General features: G+C 43.3%; 1 protein-coding gene across 4 annotated transcripts in view; it reads right to left on the bottom strand.

Moving 5' to 3' along the window:
• Window positions 1-21,697, bottom strand: part of PDE4D (phosphodiesterase 4D) — a 1,562,913-nt gene that overhangs the window by 337,539 nt on the left and 1,203,677 nt on the right. Inside the window, exon 1 of one of the 4 annotated variants that reach the window (XM_075589626.1) lies at window positions 20,141-20,178. The exons of the other annotated variants lie outside the window; for them this stretch is intronic. The gene's annotated coding sequence lies outside the window, so the exon portion shown is untranslated. Of the gene's footprint in view, window positions 1-20,140; window positions 20,179-21,697 lie in introns of those variants that run through there. 4 annotated transcript variants of the gene reach the window in all.

Raw genomic sequence — 21,697 nt, forward strand, 5'->3', positions numbered from 1 at the left:
TAGATCCTTCATGGGGTTAGAGCCATAGACGGAGACCGAAAAACAGATGAGAACCTTTTAGGACTCATAAGGTTGTGTTGTTTTATTAAGAATAAGCAAGTCTTTCTTATTCACCAAACTGTGGGGTAGCGCCCGGGGTTTTTTCCTTTATAATATATAAATGCAGTCAGTTTACAAAATAAAAAGCAGTAAAACTGAAATCCTAATAGTTTGCCAGCAAATTATATTAGATTCTTCAAGAGGCCATGAAATAAGAAATATAAAATTCAACGTGTTATTAACAGGCTTCTGTGTTTTAACCAAAAAAAGACAATTTATATGGTTGATTTTACTGGGAGAGAGAATGATTTAATTTACTTTAATCCGAGTGTATAAAAGACCCCATAACTCTCTCCATGTAACCAGTAGGGTAACGCTAAATGTGTGCTGGTGTTAAGATTATATTGATGCACGCATAGAGACACCCCTTTTTAATTTTGAAAGGGAAACAAAATATGGGATATTTGCAACACACACATCATCTCACATTTAATATCGTTACACACAAGTACTTCTGCCCGTTACAGAATGATACTTGATATTATTATGGGTTGTATCAAACATGAATTATCATATATAATTTGAATCTTTAATGATAAATAATATGGTGACCCTTTCATCACCTCTGGGCGTGTTTGCCAGAGAAGTTCTCAGGAATTGATGAATTCATTTTAAGCTTACAATGGCAGATAAGATCATTTCTGCCAACTTTCACGTTATCTCAATGTAAATATGACTAACTTAATGGTTTTACTGATCAATACAGTAAAAACCCATTGACAATTCTTTGGTACCCATCGTAAAATTTTGATTTGAAAAGAAAGTGAACCCCTTGGTTGCTGTACTGCTCACACAATTTAACGGTTACAAGACTTTATCATGACAACTGTAATACCACAGCCCAGAGCTTTAACAGTATGCAGAGGGGGAGGAATATCGAGATTTCTAGTGACATGAGAAACATTGAATGAGAAGTGGGACTTTTAGCATCAAATGCCACATCATGTTATCCTCATTAAATCGCCTTCAAGTTTGCATGGCCCCTCTTACACCCTCCTGCTTCAGGTTACACCCCCACACAGAAGCAAATGTAGCAGGTCACATGACCGTTTATATACTTCAGTTTTTGCGTAATTTTGTGTGCTTCAGGTTTAGCTAAATTTCATATGCTGCTAGTCACTTAATGCTGACATAAATATGCCTGTAAATTCTAATACTTATTGTCTGAAATTATTAGTCTGATTAGGTTTGGGAATTTTTTTTATGAAAACCAAAAATGTACAAAAAACAAAATCCACAACACAGTTGAGACCCTTTGGCACTTCTCTACTATAGATTTAACCTGTACAATGCCCATGGTCTGACGGCACCAGAGTGCCATTGGATCCCCTGCACTTCCACATTATATGATCACTCTCGGAGTTATCACATGATGTGCCCAGCCCCGGATGCAGGAAACCGAATGGGAGGGAGCTATTCTATAACCATCATGTTATTCCTTTTATTTGCATTGTATCATTTCACAAGACAACAGACACATTTTTTATTTCCCAAAAATATATGGTTACCAGTGAATAACAGGGACTGTGCCCCCTCTAATAAGTAGAAAACTCTTACTGGCAGGAGCAGCAAATTCATCCCCCAACACAAACAAGAAAAAACTGATGTTATACCTATGGACAATCAAGCTAGTTACCCTTTGCACGGTAGATCAAATTAATTCATCCCAGGATTTTTGTATCTGTTTGATTTAATATAATATATTGTAAGTTATATCTGTACGTCTCAGAATGCAAATCACCATCACATAAAAAAATATACTTTGCTATGCTTCTATCGGATCTAGAACCATTTAATTTAATGAGAATTAATACAAAATAAAAAAACCTGTATTGTATATGCTATATATTTAATAATAGATGTATGATCTGAGTAACACAGATAAAGTTAGGGTAGCCTACTGCATATCTTATGCAGTACTAAAAAGCTTGGGGCAATCAACATTTTAAAATGCTAGTTAGACTAGCGACAAAATAAACAACATCAATTCAAAATCCCCTTGTTCTGAACATATGTTGTATGGCTTACCATGTTACAATGAAATCTGACACAGAAATACAACATATGTTTGCAATGTAGAGGACAACTACCTTTGGTAGTGCAATGGTTAATTGTCTACATTAATCTATATGAGGATTTTAATATTTGGTCCCTTTTGTCCCTGGGCAGGCACATTTTAGCTACTGGTACAAACCATGTGACCTTTAAAATCCCCGTTGCTATTAGGGGATTTGAACAGACATGAAATAAACGCATTACAGTGCTTCGTTCAGTAGCAAACGTATTCGTTAGAGTTCTATGTTTGCTTCCACTAGGTGGAGACATCCTCATGCATACAGCAAATGCAAACTGGATTTCAGAAGGAATCCATTTGTTCCTTTTTTATCACTCTACTGAGGAATGGAAATAGTGTAGGAGAACATTCAAAGGGACACTTGTTTCACTTCCTTCCTGTTGTATCTTTGAGAAGCAGTTGACACCAAAAGACCAAACATGCATGTATTATGTGGAACTCAATCAAATGTTGCTAGTGGAAATCACCCTTTTAAAGCAGCAAATCCACCCAAAATACATTTGTAGTTAGCAGCTAGACCAGGATCAGCAGGAACTTAATGGGACAGGTTTTTTTTTTATGAATCTCTTTTCTCATAGAAAACAAAATAGAAAAAAAATGCTACTGATGCAGCGACCGTTATTCGAACACTTCCACGCGTCATGTACATCGGAATCCCGATTAGAAACCGCGGGATAATTCCAGCCTCGCCGCACTAAGATGCGAGTGCAGAAAAACGAATTTTAGTGCTCTGGCTATTAGAAACATGAAATTGACACCGTAGCACAGTACTGCACACATTACAATTCATCCATTTTATTGCAAACAAAGAAACAGAATCCATGAAATTCAAACAAAACATCCGCGATAAGCGCGGGTGCCTGGGGCGATTGGTCGCGTTTCATGCTGCGTGGGGAACAGCAGAGAACTCAAAGTCGAGATGTGTTCGAATAATGGCCGCTGCATCAGTATAAGTACCAGGATACTTTGAAAAAGAAGTCAATTAAAACCGTCTGAATCAATGTTTCCTGCTGTAATGGGTCCTGTGGAAACGCAAGTACATGACGCAACCTTGAAATCCATTCATAACCCTTTTTCAAAATAAAAATAAATAAAATGACAACCCCTTAAGATAAACGAGTTATTCATATTTAGCTATTTGTTTGTTTTTTTTGTGGTTTTGATACAACAAAAGATACAAATTATCAATGCTACTGATATGAAAAAAAATTCTATATATATATATATATATATATTATAGTTATATACTTAACTAAATGACCCTTACTGTACTTATGAGAAGACAGTTAAGTACTGTATTTCACTATAAATTTTTTGTCATATTGGATGTAGCATTGGGAATTTTTGTCTTTTTGTCTTTTATTGTATACTTATGGCCAAACCCAATAGCACTACTTTTGACACACACACACACACACACACACACACACACACACACACACACACACACACACACACACACACACACACACACACACACACACACGATACGGTGGGTATTGGGGTTAGATCTTGTAGGTTTGATGGAAGTAACTAAAATTCATCCCATGGTCTTTTATTTTCAGTTAATGGCATATTAGGAGTGAAAAAAAACAAAATACTGAAAAATATCTCTAAGAGCTCAAGACAGCAGTTCTACACAGTATCAAAACTTCACAAACTGTAACTTAAAGCTCCTGTGTGGCTTTGCCTTCCAAGTAAATGGCCGTAAGGGTTTCGTACACATTCAAGTGAAAAGCCTTGAAGGTGCCTTATGGTTTATTATAGGTGAAGCGCCTTTTCCCCCACCCTAAGTGAGATCATATAGCTACCGTTGTACTCTGGTGCTGGTGCATACCTGTGTGGTAGAACAGAAGATCTGCGCAATGTTATAGGGAGACATCAGATCAGGACAGGCTCTCAGTGATGGTTCTTCGGTCAGCGCAGCGCCTCCAGCCCAGGAACATCCTGGAGCAGCCAGGATGAACCTCATAGGCAACTCATCTTAGTGTTCACACTCTAGACATCACACCAGAGGGGGTATAACTGGAGTTTATAAGGTTCAGCACAGCAGTACAGGTTCCATTCCCTGAAGGCAGTACCCCGGGCTTGAGACCCTGAGCACCCCTCCTCAGCATACCTTACCCCCTAACAGGGCACGGCCTCAGCCCACTCCTGTCCAGGAGAGACTTACTGCTGTGTACTCAAGCAGGGAGGGCAGCACAGAACTCACTCCCAGAGCCCTTGCTCTAACCTCTAGAGGGAAACCCCCTCCTTCCCAGGGGAGAGGCTTGTAAGCCGGCCTCCTATCAGTCATAGGCCCCCCTTGTAATACCAGGCTACTCCTGAACATTATTAGGTAACACACATACTGTATAACAATACAACCAGGCCCTGCAGGATTTGTTCCCAACACTGCCCACTCTTTATTGGGACTTACAGTGTTAGAGGGGCCAGAGAATTAGTAGTCCAAGGGGACTTGGCTACATAGGCTAAAGCTGTAAAATTCTGGTTATTATTGAAATCCCTGCCCTCTGCTTAGTTAAAATTCTGGGCATTATTCATTTAGTAATGGCCGGAATTTTTGGCAGCTTGCCAAGTTTTTATTTCTAGCTGTGGCCAGGTCTCCTTCTGGGTTCCCCTTGGCCCCTTGCCTCCGCTGCGGCGAGTTGCGGGCAGTTCGGGTGGCGAGCGGAACGCCCAAGGTCCGCGGCGGCTCCCTTCGCAGGGCGCCGCCATCTTGCTATAGCCGCGCATGCGCAGTGACGCCTTGCACATGTGCAGAAGGGTGCCGACAGCCCAGCGGTCATTAAGGAGCTCGCACGTGCGCAGTGCAGGCATAATAGTGGCGGCCATCTTGTGTATAGCTCCGCAGGGGAACTACAACCCCCAGCAGCCACTGGGGCTGTAACATCACATGCAGGCGCAGAGCCAATAGGGCTGCAGGGATTACGCCCAGAGCAAAGGATACATTTGGCGCGCTTGTGAGACCACGCCAGTCTGAAGGGGAGCTGAGCAAGAACAGGTAGTGTCCAGGGAGCTGTGCTTCCCTGGACCAGGCCTAGTTTACCCCATAGGCCCAGAGTCCCCATAAGCTTGTGGGAGCAGCAGGGACAGACCCTTAGATAGGGACATTGCCCCATTAGTCTGCAGTGTCAGGGACATAGCAAGTGAATGCCGCACAGTATTTGCGGCCTGTGGTCTGGGACCAGATCACCGCCGCGGGTACAGAGATTCTCTTCATGATGGGATACTCCAGCGGGAGTCCACCCCACATAGTGGCGAATGTCATCGCTGATGGCGACGGCGTGAAGACCAAACGGGCCTCTTTCATCAGTTGGTAGTACCGGGTGCCGGGGGGCTACATAGCCAATCAGCTTTTCCTTTGTGAGAACAGCTCTGAGACAGGGCAGGGGATTGGTCAGGATACAGCAGTCAGGCAGTGACTCCTCCCCCTCCCTGTGTGTACAGAGCTCCACATTGAGAGGAGGGAGTGTATTTGTAGCTGCAAAGTATGTCTCTGTCTGCAGAGTTTGTTTGTAGCTGCAGTTTCTGTCTGTCTAGCGCAGGGTGGCTCTTCTGGCCAGTCCATGCGGCTCATTTCTGGAGGTGCTTCCTCCATTGAGCCTTCAGTGCCTTCCCCTGCTTGTCGGCGCTCTGAGGGGAAGTGCGTGGCGCAAGTCCCAGTCTGCCTGCACCTCAATTGCTAGGAGCGCCGACAGACCACAACAGTGCTGCAACCAAGTATGTTTGTTGGGGATTATTTTGTGTGTGATCATGCTGCGGGAGTGGGCAAGGGGGGTCATTTTATGTGGCATAATTCTGTGTGTATATATATATTTATATATATATATATATATATATATAGAACGAAAAGAAGACAGCGCGGCTCCCATAGCATAATACTGTATTTTAATATTAAAGGTAAACACGCATGTGGATTACGAACACTTACAATAAGCAAGATAAAATAAGGCAATGAGTAAAGTCTTGTATTCACCCGATGGAGCCTCCGTGGATATAGCTGTGTGCAGAGTCCAATACACTCCTGTTGTGGGCGTCAGGGGGGTGCGCACGCATCCACCCCCTGGTGTTGAAACCCGCGAGAGTATGTGTCCACCGGAGTGCAAGGAGCTGACACGGCAGTCAGATTTCCTGCTCCAGGCACCAAACGTGATAAATAACGGATCGGCTCCAATACGAGCAGTGACAAAACTACTCAAAAATGGATAGTATATAATAAATGTCCAATACTTAGGCTTCCCTACGCGTTTCGTCGCGACATGCGACTTCCTCAGGGGATAAAGCTATACTAACAAATATACCATGCTTGTATATATACCATAGTGAAAAAAAGCACATTGAAAACACCTGAAATGCATATAAATTGCTATAATCATTAACTCTTAAAGGGCTGAAGGGAAACAAGGGATGGAACATAAGGGAAACATGAAATAATGACATAACCTCCAAATATAAAATATATATATACATATATATATATATATATACACATAGAGATATTACTAAACACAAACATTTAAAATACAATACATAATAAAATACGCAATATTTTCAAAGAGAACAAGTATGAAATATAAAATATCTATAAACATATCTAAAATATATAAAATGTATGTATGTAAAATGTGTATAATTAAAATATAAATACAACCTATATAACATATAGAGAATGGCATACAGTGTAGTGCATACCATTCGATTAGAAAATCAATGGTTCTATATGCACGCCTAAGGACATGCAGTAAAGAAACGAGCAAGGAGGCAGCAGAACACTAAACCAATGTACTGGTATCTATATGTTCATTAAACCCCCTTGGTGACAAAGTGTCCAGGGTATAGATCCAGAAGGTCTCTCGCAAACATAACCTCCTGAATCTATCCCCCCCAATGAGAGACACCGGTATGTGTTCAATATCTCTAATGGTGAGAGATGAGGGATCTTTGCAATGACAGATAGAGAAATGTTTTTAAAGACTATGAGCCAGATTACCATTAATGATATTACGTCTATGCTCTAGGAACCTTGTACTCATAGGTCGAATAGTTCTCCCTATGTACTGTAGGCCACAAGAGCACGAAAGGAGATAAACAATGTAGGTGGAGAGACAGTTTATCCTGCCCTTGACATCATGCTCTCTCTTGTTAGAGAAAGAGCAGAATCTCTCACCGGCAATAAGATGTTTACATGTAAGACATCTCGTACGTCCACATGAAAAATTGCCGGAGAGACAGTCAGAGGAAACTGAATCTCCACCCACAATTGCTCTCAATCAACTAGGGGCCACAATGTTTTTGATGTTCCTAGCTTTTTGGTAGGTAACTGGAATGTGTGTAGGTAATATAGGTCCCAAGACAGGATCATTTCTGAGAATATCCCAATGAGTATTCAATATTTGTTTAATTTTGCATGCAGATCGGTTAAACTTCATGATGAATCTAGGACATCTATCATGACCTGGGTCTATATCATGTTTAAAAAGGGAATCAGTGGCAGCTTTGGATTTAGATTGAGCAAGGAGTATATCCCTGCTAATATTTTGGACCTCACTAAAAGCACCAGTGACAACCTCCTTGTAGCCCTTAAGGATGAATTTTGAGACCAATTATTGTCCCTGAATGTCAAAATCTTTCTGAGATGAGCAATTTCTCATTAGCCGATAAAATTGGCTCTTAGGGATATTCTCCAGCCATTTTTTGTGGTGATTACTTGTTGCGTGAAGATAACTATTGACAGATACTTCCTTAAAGTACGTTTTTGTGGATATCTGACCTTCAGGATCATCTGTAACAAATAAAACGAGATCTAAAAATGTAATCTGTTTCGGCTGGATCTCATATGTAAATCTGAGACCCATCTCGTTTGTATTAAAGGATTGGAGGATGCTATATAGTTCATCCTCTGCACCCTCCCAGATGATAAGGATATCGTCTATGAAACGGCCATAGAACACCAGGCCCGCCCCCAGTCTAGCGTTCGCCCACACATGAAGGTCCTCCCACAACCCCATGTATAGGTTTGCATAGCTGGGGGCAAACCGCGTGCCCATGCCGTTCCACAGACATGTAAATAAAAGTAATCCTCAAACAAAAAGTAATTGTGTTGTAAAATAAATGATATGCTGGAGAGTATAAAATCCTTTTGACCTTTGTTAAGTGAGAAATCTCTGTCCAGAAAATACGTAACCGCTTCCAAACCCCTGTGATGCTCTATACAAGTATATAGTGAAGAGACATCACAGGAGGCCCAGTGATATGTGGGTTTCCAACGAATGTCTTTGACAGAGTCGATGACGTGCAACGTGTCCCTCAGATGTGATCTGAGTGATGTCACATATGGATTAAGAAAATAATCAACATATTGGGACACGTTCGACGTCATCGACTCTATCCCCGACACTATAGGTCGCCCAGGTGGATTGTCCAGGCTTTTGTGGATTTTAGGGAAGTGGTTAAAAAATGGGAATTCTAGGGTGATCGATGTACAGGAATTCAAACTCAGCTGGAGTGATAATCGCATTATCTTTAGCTTTTGTCAGATGTATATGATACAGTGATTGAAAGTCAATAGTAGGATCATTTTTGAGAGTAAAATAAAATGTATCATCCTGCAATAGTCTCTTAGCTTCCTGTACATAGATATCCCTGTCTTGAATAACAATACCACCTCCCTTATCTGCCTGACGAATAACAATGTTATCTTGGGTCTGGAGTTCTTTTAGGGCTTTATGTTCAATAGTTGAGATATTTCTCCTTTTAGCTGGTACGGCACAGAGTTGTTCTAAATCTTTTAGTACCATAGTGTAAAAGGTCTCGACAAAGTTACCATTGGATTGGTACGGGAAAAAAAGATATATATACACAGTGTTCGACAAATAGGCATAACCACACGCCCACGGCGAGTGGATTTAGGCCGCTGGCGAGCCGTGCTGCGGCTCTATGAATTCCCCTGCTCGCGCAATTTTTTTTAAAATAAATAAATAAATAATTCCCCTCCCTCATTGGGTTGACGCGGGGAAGAGGGCCGGCTGGCAGCTCTGGGTTAGCCCCTTCCCCCGATCTCCCCTCCTGCCCCTGATCTCCTCCCCCTCATCTCCTTTCCCCCTTTCCCTGTCGCCCTCACCCTTTCCCTGTCGCCCTCACCCATCCCTGTCACCCTCACCCATCCCTGTCGCCCTCACCCATCCCGGTCACCCTCACCCATCCCTGTCGCCCACACCCATCCCTGTCGCCCTCACCCTTTCCCTGTCACCCTCACCCTTTCTCTATCGCCCTCACCCTTTTCCCGTCGCCCTCACCCTTTCTCCGTCATCCTAACCCTTTCCCCGTCGCCCTAACCCTTTCCCTGTCGCCCTAACCCTTTCCCTGTCGCCCTCACCCATCCCTGTCGCCCTCACCCTTTCCTTGTCGCCCTCACCCTTTCCCAGTCGCCCTCACCCTTTCCCTGTTGCCCTCACCCTTTCCCTGTCGCCCTCACCCTCTCTCTGTTGCCCTCTCCCTCTCTCTGTCACTCTCTCTCTTTCACTCTCTCTCTGTCTTTCTCTCATTCTCTGTCTGTGTGTGTTCTCTCTCTCTCTGTGTCTCTCTCATTCTCTCTCTTTCTCTCTCTTTCTCTGTGTGTGTGTCTCTCTCTCTGTGTGTCTCACTCTCTCTGTGTGTGTGTGTCTCTGTGTGTGTGTGTCTCTCTCTCTCTCTCTCTCTATGTCTCTCATTCTCTCTCTTTCTCTGTGTGTGTCTCTCTCTCTGTGTGTCTCACTCTCTCTGTGTGTGTGTGTCTCTGTGTGTGTGTGTCTCTCTCTCTCTCTCTCTCTGTGTCTCTCTGTATCTGTGTCTCTCATTGTGTGTGTGTGTGTCTGCGCCGCTCTCTGTGTGTGTGTGTCTCTCTCTCTCTCTGTCTCTCTCACTCTGTCTGTCTCTTACTCACACTCTCTCTCTCTCTCACACTCTGGATCTCTTATTTACCCTATATATCTTAACTGCCCTATACCTACACCGAAATAACCTATACTGCTTTCTTCCAGATCTAACTCTCGAGCTTCACACGGAAGACAACGGAATCCCCCCTAAACCAGAAGACAGGTTGGGAACACCTCCCCTCCAATGTATAACATTGCGGGAATGAGGTACCTGGACATTGAGGGACTGCGGATCAGGTAAAATCCCAGGCGGGATTGCTGCTTTAGGTATTGTGACGCAGGGGCGTCCAGGCACTAGTTATGGGGTTCAAGAACATTTACACACACATACACACATACACACACACACGTAACAAGGACTAATTGTAGTATAATGTAATACAATAAATGAACTTATGTCAAAAACGAATGTTGTTCTTACTAGGAATTTGTTCTTTTATTTATTTTTAAAAAGTGGGTCTGGGGGCGGGACTAGGGGCAGGGTGGAACTAGCGGCAGGGCTGGGGGCGGGGCTAGGTGCCGAGTAGATTTTTTGTTCGGCGAGTAGATTTTTGGGTGATTTGTCGACCACTATATATATATATATATATATATATATATATATATATATATATATACACAGTAGAGGCAACGCTTATTCTAACATTTGCCGTAAACTAGCCGGGTTACATTCAGGGTATGTGCTGGGTATGTTCTGGGCTAATTTGAGGCACGTTTAAGGCATTTCTGCATTGACTAACGACCCATAGAATTAACACAGCAGGGATCCCTGGCATTCCAATTCAGTTTGAAAGGGACTGCCAGGGACCCCGCTGTTAATCTGATAGGCCATTAATCAATGCAAAAATGCTGGGGCTAGTTTAAGGAAATGTATTCAGAATGTACCTGGGTGTACCTGGGTCTTTTGGGGAATTGCCACTGGTTTTTGTTAGAATAATCGCTGCCTCTACTGTATATATATATATATATATATATATATATATATATATATATATAGACGATACCGTTCTGTGGCTATCAAAATACTTTTATTTGTGCAAGCTTTTGAGATATACTGATCTCTTCTTCCGGCGGTGTAACAATGAATAAAGCAAACAAGGTTTAACTTAAAAATAGTGCATCTTGGAATGTTATCTGTGACTGAAACCTAACCCTCCCCCCTGTGTAGTATGCGATTTATGACTTGAGGTGTTAAATAGTCCCTGTATGTTAGTGATGTAAGAGTGTGTGTATGTGTATGTGTGTGTATCTATGTATGTATGTAACTATAAATGTATAAAGCACCCACAGTGTATACGGCGCTTTATAAAAGGTGTGTGTGGAGTGGAAGTGTATACTAATGGTGTGTTGCATTACTAAAAGTGTGTGTAGATACTACTGTATGTGGTCCCTATTGGTATATAGGGATGGAATTACATCGAGTCTTTGTATGTGTAGCAGACAGCTGTGTGTGCATACATATAGTGCAGTATGTGTAGACATGGCCTTTAGCACTCATGGGAAGAGAGTTCTCTTGTGTCAGTAGTGACTCAGGAAACTGCGGTCTCAGTTTAGGCCACCGCTAAGTGTTACGAATAGTTGCATAAATTTGTATTCATGAAACCGTCTCTCTTTCGGTGTTCTAAAATTACCTTTGTGTATAGTCACCTTCCGATCGTTCATCTTAAGGCCAGAGTCATAGAAATGTTCGCCGACAGGACTGTCTCTTGTTCCACATGTGATGCTGTGGCGATGGCGATTCATTCTCTTGTTTAGCCCCTGTCCCGTCTCACCTATGTTGTAGCGGCCCCCTGGGCATTTCATGCACATGATGAGGTACACAACATTGCTGGAGGAACAGGTGAACCTTCCTCTGATTTTGTACTCCAGATTCCTATGTGGTATTTGTATTGTGCCAGCTGTGTGGAGCATTGCGCAGGTTTTGCATCTTGCGTCCTGGCATGGTCTTGACCCGCATTCTGTTGTTCTGTTGAATACTTTACTTCTCACCATCATTTTCTTGAGATTATGAGGTTGTCTGTATGATAATAAGGAAATACCTGTTGCAGTCTTCCTGGAGAATGGGTTGTAGTTCCCTGGCGATCTTGTATAGGGCTTCTAGTTGTGGGTTATATGTGACCACCAAAGTTACCCTGTCGCTTGTCTCTTTCTGTCTGTATTCAAGGAGATCCCTTCTTGGTATTCTGGTGGCTTTGTAGATTTGCTGGTCTACAATTCTGTGGTTATATCCATGGTTTATGAAATCCGATCTCAAGGCTGTAATCAGCTGGCCTCTGTCTGCTGTGTCGGAGCATATCCGGTTGTATCGTATGGCTTTACTGAAGATGGTTGCATGCTTAGTGTGTGTCAGGTGGAAGCTGTTGCCCCTCAAATAGCTGGCTCTGTCTGTAGGTTTTCGGTATACCTGTAGTATACCAGTATATCTGTAGTTGGTTGTTCATTATAGTAATGGTGGTGTCTAGGAAATATACTTTGTCCGGGGAATTGGTAAGTTTGAGGTTTATGGTCTGGTGGAACGTATTAAGGTTCTCATGGAACTATAGGAGGCCCTGTTCACCAGAGGTCCAAATCAGGAGGATGCCATCGATGTACCAAAGGTATGTGAGGGGTTTCAAGTGACAGGTGGAAAGAAAGTCACTTTCCAGTTTTGCGCAGAAAAGATTGGCATACTGTGGTGCCATGCAAGTGCCCATAGCGGTCCCGGTTGTCTGGAGTTATGTATGTGTCATTTCCAAATGTGAAGTAGTTATGGGTCAGAATAAATTTGATGCATTTAGTCACTGTCTCTGTGAGTGGCTCCTGAGATCCCAGAAAGTATCTGCAGGCTGAAATCCAATCTTTGTGGAATAGCAATAGGAGAAAGATAAAGGCGACAATAGACAGCATCCTAGACACAGGATAAATACACACAGACATTTGGAGAGGCCTCTAAACATTCCATGAAAAACTCTTGAAGGGTCTAATAGCAACAAGGAAAAGAAACTGCACAGACTGAGGCTAAGAATGAGATACTCTGCAGCAGCCAGCACAACAACTAATAATACAAAAGGCCGGATCGAGCGCGAAACTACACAGCGGCCATCCAGCACAGGAGACATTCTCTGGGAGCTTAGACGCTGTTTGTGAACTATCAGAGACACTTTGGATTCCTGACGGATCACTGCCCTATTACATCCTTGAGGCTGTGGAACTGTGGATCCTTTTACCTACATATCGGATACCGTAATTCACAAACTGCTTTTTATCCTTTTACCCTTGTGAGTGATATTCTTCCCCCTCCCCAACAATAAATGTATGGTTTTACACTATGGGGCGTGCGCTCTCTCCTCTCTTTTTCCATATATATATACTGTATATATAGTTATACGTTACCGTTCCAAGGATTGGTAAACAAGAGACAGCACTCAATGTTGAAAATCAAAGTGTATTAGTGAAAGCAAAAATACATCCAGAAACCCAACGTTTCGGTCCTACAGAATGGGACCTTCCTCAGGGGGATACAAAACTGCTTTTTATCCTTTTACCCTTGTGAGTGATATTCTTCCCCCTCCCCAACAATAAATGTATGGTTTTACACTATGGGGCGTGCGCTCTCTCCTCTCTTTTTCCATATATATATATCGATAATCAAAAAATAAATAGATGATACCGTTCTGTGGCTAACGAAATGCTTTTATTTGTGCGAGCTTTCGAGATACACAAAAGCTCGCACAAATAAAAGCATTTCGTTAGCCACAGAACGGTATCATCTATTTATTTTTTGATTATTGAAGCTCGGCTAACACGGTACTGATACCTCTACATGTATATATATATATATAAGTATGGAGCTGGTGATTAATATGCTTTGCAGAAGATAGCCCCTTGTGTAGTAATTGGGGACAAAGACATTTTGTATAAAATGGCTCTTCTTCCTTGAAAGGTTGCTGACATCTGGTTTAGTGTGTGTGTGTGTTTGTGGCAGCAGCAGTGTTTATGGGTGTAGCAGCAGTGTGTGTGTGTGTGGCGCTGTTGTGTTGTATGTGTGTGTAGCAGCAGCAGCGTGTGTGTGTGTGTGTATGTGTGTGTGTGTGTGTGTGTGTGTGTGTGTGTGTGTGTGTGTGTGTGTGTAGAGCTGCAGTGTGTGTATTATTGGCCAGTAATGCCCTGTTCTTCAGGGATTATTACTTAAGCACTGCTCAGTAAATATGGACCATTGTATCCTAACCTAAAACAAAGATTCTAATCCCCTACCTAACATGGCTATTCACAAGGAAATAAAATGTAAACACATAGATAATACATAGTATATTTAATATATTTTAAACCATGTATTAGTGTTCCCTGCGGTAACATGTAATGCACACTTAATAACTTTGACCCACTAAAGAGATAAAGCATTCCATGTGTCAGTTCAATAGTTTATGGCCAGGTTGAGCAACTCACTGACTGGGCTCAGCTGTTACTAATTCAAATAAGTGTTTTAAGTTCAACCGACACCAGCAGAGACTGGTACAAATATTGCTGCAACAAATATTAGTTTTATACTGATGCCTGATGATATTCTAAGTGTGCAGGGAAGACGACGGGGGGGGGGGGGGGGGCTTGGGAAGTTGGGCCTCTAGATGTCACTGCGCCCCAGCTCTCCCCAGCTGCTGCGGGCCCATCTCTGCCAGCCCAGGCTTCTCTCCCGCTAGTGTGCGCCTGAAGCTGAGTGTGACTTTAGGCAGGCCCAGCTTCCGGCGGGAGAGATGCCAGGTCTCGCAGAGAAGGAGGCCCGGTGTGGAAGAGAGGCTCAGCAGCAGCTGCGGAGAGCCAGGGCATGAGAGGCCTCAGAGCACCCCAAAGGTAGGTGTGTGTTTTGTATGTGTGTGTGTATTGTATTTTGTATGTGTGGGGAGGGGGTATTGTGTTTTTAGGAAGGGGGTATTGTATTTTAGTTGTGGGAATTGTGTATGGATAAGTGTGTCTGTGGGGAGAGGAGAATGAGTGTGTGAGGGGGGATAATTAAGTGACGGCGGAGGGGTGAGATTGTGTGAGAGGAGAGGTGGAAGAGGGAGTTGGGAGAGTGACAGGGAGGAGTGAGTGACAAGAGAGGGGGGAGAGTGAGAGACAGAGGGAGGGGAAGAGAAATACATGACAAGAGAGGGAAGGATTGCAAGGTGGGGTGAAGGGTGGGGCTTGCAAGGACATCGACATGGGAGGGGTGCCCGGTCAAAATTCTAGTCCCGGGACATCTGTTCTGCGGCCCATCTAGTGTGAAATCCTACCTTCATTGTTCAGATAACTAAGAAAAGCAGCAGCACACCAAAAACGTGTATGTCATCACGGACATGCACATACAAATACAAATACTACTTCAGCAAGTATTTCTAAATTTAAGGTGTAATCCCTTCAAACTAATTTTGACGAAAGCCAAAGGAGTAGAAATAAGTTACCCTAAAAATTGTTCAGAGGCCTGTTTTTATTTTTTGTTTAGAACTCTAGCTTTCCACATTGAATCAAAAACTTTACTTATTTCTTATATTCTTACATTTCTTATTTATTATATGTGAAACCCTCCCTTCCCGGCTACACAGAAGGCTTCACCTTATTCACGGTGCAGGATTAGTGCGGCTTGGGGATGAGGTAGTAAAGATGGAAATGATGGGCGCCAGAAAGTTTTGTAGTACAAACAACACTCTTTATTTATTCCCCCTTTGTCAGGAGCAGGTGCCACGCACCGCCACGCGCAGGCGCACAGTTCCCCTACCTGCTCCAACAGCCGCTGATGAAGTCCTGGACTCGCGCGGTCTCACGCACACTCCGCTTCCTCTGCGCACAGCTCCTCCTCGCGCCGGACGTTGTCCTCACGTGGGCGCACGCGGGCTAGTGTCGCAGAAGGAGTTCCCGCCTCCGGATCACGGCGCGCACTCTGTGCGCAGCGCATGCACGTGACGCGCGCGCCATGCACCCGAGCTCCGTGGCAACAGGCACTGATTGCCCTCAGCACCCCACCTGGCTTCCTTACCTTAGCCTATGACAGGCTCCGCACTGACACTCCTCGGTCCCGCCTCCTCGGATTGGACCGTCTCACCTATTTAGGCTCAGCAGTGCCCCTGGCACATCGGCTGAGCATAAGCTTCCTGTTCCGTGCTTACCTCTCTTGTCTCCTAGATATCCTGCCTTTTCTTGCTTGATCTCCCGTGTACCGACCTTGGCTTGCTTTTGGACCACCGCTTCTCTGGAACCCCGACCTTGGCTATCCTCGACCCTCCGCAACTCTTCTAACCTGAACTCGGCTCTCGGACCTCGACCATTCTACCTTCTCCTGCACCGACCTCAACGACTAGTACCTCCAACGTTCCGGACTTCTCCTACCCTCACCTTGGCAAGTATTATGACTACGCTACTCTCTCTGCTCCAGACCCGGCGAGTTCAACTACGCACCCTCCAGACCGGATCCCCGTGCCTGTCGGTTATGTTTTCTCTATTCCCACCTCAGTACTGAGGGTCTCGTCTAGTTTGAGGTGGGCACAGCGTGACACCCTTTTACTAGGGCTCCTCTCATCTATTCACAGTACACATACAGTACATATAGGTGTCATCAGTTTTATATGGGTTGTCTATAGTCTTGATGGTTGCATCCCTAGGCACCCTCACTTAACACCTTGGGGAGGTCGGACAGTTGAATTGGTTCTACTTAATTGACCTATCCCCGTTATGCACTGTCAATAGGGTCCCCTTCTCTGGCCTTGGCTGACTCAATATAGCTAGGGGGACCGACACTCAACTCCTGTCTCTGAACTGCCACTCCTAGACATACTGTAACTGAAGCGTGTGTGGATCTGCCTGTAGAGCTCATCCTATGGCACCCTGGGATCCCCCTCATGGGGACTTCTGTGGTGTGCATGCCTCCTCTACTATGACCCGCAGGGTTCACCGTAGCCATCTCTTGGGACCCGATCTGAAGGGGCACTGTCCCTAACTAGAACATAATAACAGGGGACTGGTGTGTCCTAAATACTCTGAAACAAACTTCTTAACTATATACAACTAGGCTCATCCACCTCACTCTTCCAGGAACCTCACCTCCATAACCTTCTCCTTTTTATATATACCCACTCTGACATCCTTGTCTTCAAGTGACACATGGTGGGGCTGAGCATCTGATGACTCACCCCCAATCCTGTGTATTAGGAAAATTATCACTCTCTATGTGGGTTCGCCCCATTAACCCATAAAAGGCCATGGTAATCCCACATGGGATTTTCATATAGGTATCCAAATTGCCCATACAGATTCCCTGATATAGGTGGGGGAAAAAAAGCGCATTGCATGTGGTATAGCAATCGATTCACTTGGTTGCCATTCTGTGTGCTATATAAGCATTATACAACAGACCTATAAAAGACCACACTTAAAGTACAAACAATGGAAGTAAGAGCAGCAAGTAAATGACCATCAGCAAAGGAGCAGTCTGCCCAGAACAACTTACACTCGAAGGGGCACATTGGGAGACGTACGTACGTAGGAGTAAAAGTGGATTTCTTAAGAAGGCAAATCAGTAGAGATGTGTTAACTTGTCGTTTTACCATTAGCAATTTTTTTAAATACTTTTTTCGGGAATTTTGTGAGTTTTTTGCAGAGGAGGTATTTATGCTAAATAATGCGGAACATTTCCACCACATTTTTGGTGTTTGAAAAAAAGAAGTACAGTAGTCAGAAACTTGCAACAGGGAAAACGAAAAGAGGAAATGTCACCCTCGCCCTCAATAAGGAAGACAAAATAATCCCCTGCAAGGGAAACCAAGGAGGTGCTGCAGTTCTCAGAGACTAATGATCGTCAATTAAAGAAAGAAAAGAAGAAACAGACGAGAAAAAGGAGAACATTCACACAAACCTCCATACTACTAATAAAAAATATTTCATTAATGATTTTCTAAGTAGAAAATTACACGTTGCATCCCTAGACAAAACCCTTAGAAACCATGAGTGTTGTCACACCTCTATACTAACAAGACAATTATAGAGTGCATTATTGAAATCAACACATACTGTAATATATATATATATATATATATATATATATATAACGGGAAAAGTGGGGGTAGGGGAAGGAAAGGGGTGCAACTCCTGCTCAGCTTGAGTAAAAGTTATCTTAGTCTGAAGTGAAGTATACGTTGGTAGGGTAGGTGTTGGGCTAAGAATTGTAATAATAGTAAAACCAGGGAGAGAAAGAACTCAGCTAAAGAAGCACTCGGTTACCCAAATGTGAATAATGATATGAAAGTAAAAATACTCTTTATTAGTATATATATTTATATATATATATACATACCCACACAGCTCAACCCCGTTATAGCGCGATTCGCTACAACACGGATCAGCTTATAATGCGGTCTGAGCGTGGCTCCCGATTTAAAAACATCTCCAAGTTTTTTTTTGTCGTTTTTTTTTAGCGAAATGGCAACCGCGAGAGGACTTACCTGGCATCTGCAGCTCTCACCTCTCTCCCTGCTTAATCGTGCTGCGTCCAAGAGCGCGGCGCACATCTCCAAGGTTTTTTTTTTTTAATAACATTCAATGCTTTATTGCTAACAGACACACACACCTACACACAATAAATAAAGTAATGTTAATGTTATTAAAAAAAAAACTTGGAGATGTGCACTGTGCACATGGACGCAGCCTGATGAAGCAGGGAGAGAGGAGAGAGCTGCAGATGCCGGGTAAATCCTCGCGTGGCAGCCATTTCACGATCCCGGTTATAACGCGGTCTCATTATGTGGACCCTGAGCACCGTGTTATAACAGGGTTCATATATATATATATATATATATATATATATATATATATATATATATATGTGACAGAAACCAGGAAGAGGTACTAAATGGGATATATAGGGCTCCCAGGATACTGGGCAGTTTCTATCCTGTTTAGGCTAGAAAGTACAGCCACAGGGTAAATGTGATCCGTCTCACAGCTTCACCATTGCTGAAACTGTTGATCGGAAATCCAGGCCAGAGATTGTCTGTTGCTTTAGTTTCACCTGCCCTGCTAATTGGTAGGTATATAAGGCTGTTTTCCTGTTGTCTCTTTCTCTCTCTCCATGAGCCTGAAGGCTTGGCCTGCTGTCAGCTAACATAATCCCTTCAGTGTACATCTGTGTCGCCCCAAAGGTGGACACCTGATGGGGTTCCCTAAGAGCTTCTCCCTTCTTCACAGGACAAGTGTGCTAAGGGTTAACATTTGCTTCTACTTTGTGGAACGTCAACCCCACCCACTGGTATGTTAGAACCAAGAACTTTGTATTCGCAGCTGCATTCAACCTGAACCCTTCAGTGTACATCTGTGTCACCCCAAAGGCAGACAGCCTTTTGCGCAGCCAAAGGGTGTGAGCCGTTTGGTGATGCTTGGTGATGTTAAAGCTTCTCTATTTCAATCAGAAACTCACAATCCATTTTATCCCCTGTACCCAATTTTCCAACTCTATGTCCATGACATGTTTGTGAAATTACTGTATAACCTCTGTTCTTTTAATGTAACCATGCAGTCCCACTGACTGTGACTAATAAACCAAGCATAAGCCTAAGGAACTTAACACTGTGGTACGCGTCCTCTATCTGCCTACCCTGAAAGTCCGTGTTATAGCAAGCCCAAACAGACGGCATAACCACCTGAGGGAGCCGTTTGTCACAATATATACACACAACAAAACAATTCATCAGTGAAAGGGAACATAATGATAATAAAGTTTGTACATCTTTTCAAGTCAGGGAGGTAAAATGCATCTGGGGTTATTGATGAATATTGAGTGGAAGAGCGTTCCGTACATAGGGAGAGATGAGTGAAAAAGGTTTAACACTGGAGAGGGCTATATAGGTAAAAGGTGCACGGATGAGATATCTTTGGGTCGAGCGCAACGAGAGATTACATCCCCACTCTGCCCATATTTTTAAATAAAGTAACAGATTAATATAAATATTATACATGTATAAATGTTTTTGAAAATACATATGCAATGTTTAATGCCTGTAATTACTGTACATCTATATTAAAACAAAAATACAGTTAATTTACACCCTACCTTTCTTTGATACAAAGCAGATGGAATAATTGGCAAACTTACCTAAAAAGAAAAAAAGAAAGCAAGGTTGTTACGTATTGTTGTAAAATACTTTTAACAAATACATAGTTATACATACTGTCTAATCCTTAGATATATTATTTTAATGTCCAAGTTTTGAGAATACATAAATAGAGTTTGAGTACTAAGGACCATAACATAACTTGCAGTTTATAGAGACGGAACATGTGACCTTCCTAAGCACAAGATGGTAAAATAGTGTACAGATGTAGCAAAACTTAGGGGCCTATGCAGTAAGCGTTCATAAGCCACTTATCACCCAAAATGCCTACTGCTATTCAGTAAGCGGTGATAAAAGACTGAATCGCCCCCAAAAATTGCTCATAAAAAAATCACTGAGGCTGCGGTGATAAGCCACTTATCGACACTTTTCGGCATGTTCATAAACTCACACAATTCTAGTAGCAGTGATTAGGCTATGAACGCCTATCACTGCTCTAGAATGGTGATATTATCACAAAATCATCACGCCAGAAAAAGTTGGCGTGAAGGTGTTGGAAAACTGCAGAGAAGCGGAGAGATGAGACTTAGAAAAAAAATGATTTTTTCCTGCATAGGATTGATGCTGGGAATCTCTGGAGCTGAAATCCATTCATATTAGCACCAGAGACCCCTTGCATGAATCCTATGCAATAAAAATGCATTTACAGTAAACTTCATTACCATAGCGGATAGCCTAAGGGACCCCTACTTCCCGAGATACAGGCCCTGTTATGGGGTGCTTGTATATCCTATGCATTTAAAGTTCAGCGTCACGTGACCGTGGGAATAAAATGCATAGGAGATACCGGCACCCCATAAGAGGGCCTGTATCTGGGGAAGTACGGGGTCCCCGAGGCTGAAACCAATGCGGTTCAGCTCAGGATTCCCCCTGCTCATCTAAACTATTAACAAAATATACACATACATTTTGGGCAAGATTTGCACAGGGAGAGACGGCTCTCTCAGGGCAGCTCTCTCTGTAGCAGATACAACTCGCCGGGTAAGGCCTTTGCAGAGGGTCGTTCATCAGATCATCGGCTAATCGCCCGTTTTGTGAATTTTGCTATGACAGGTAATCAAAGCTTTCTGAATACCGTGATAGCAATGCTCATAAAAACGGTGATTTAAATGGCCCGGCGATTTTTTTTAATGAAGCTTTAGTGCATAGGCCCCTTAATATCTTTGGTACAGCGACCGCAATAGTTGTGGCACAGAAGGGTTCCCATTGAGAAGCACGAACCCCCGCCCCCGCAGTGCAGTTGCGGAAGACACCGGAATCGGACATTTGGTTGCGGACTTCTCGGCACGACCAAGTCTCCGCCGGCATTTGACCACAGAGGAACAATACTCCGCAGCCGCTCTTCTGGATGCTCAGCCACCAGTCGCTTCTCACATAAGGTGAGCTAATTTAAGGGAGTGTTTAAGCTAAGGTATTAGGGTAAGGAGTTGAGGTTTTATGGGTATGGGGTAGCGTTAGTACTAGGGGTTAAGATTAGGGGTATTAGGGTAAGGGGT

The sequence above is a fragment of the Ascaphus truei genome, chromosome 1, assembly GCF_040206685.1.
Source record: "Ascaphus truei isolate aAscTru1 chromosome 1, aAscTru1.hap1, whole genome shotgun sequence".
Taxonomy (NCBI): Eukaryota; Metazoa; Chordata; class Amphibia; order Anura; family Ascaphidae; genus Ascaphus; species Ascaphus truei.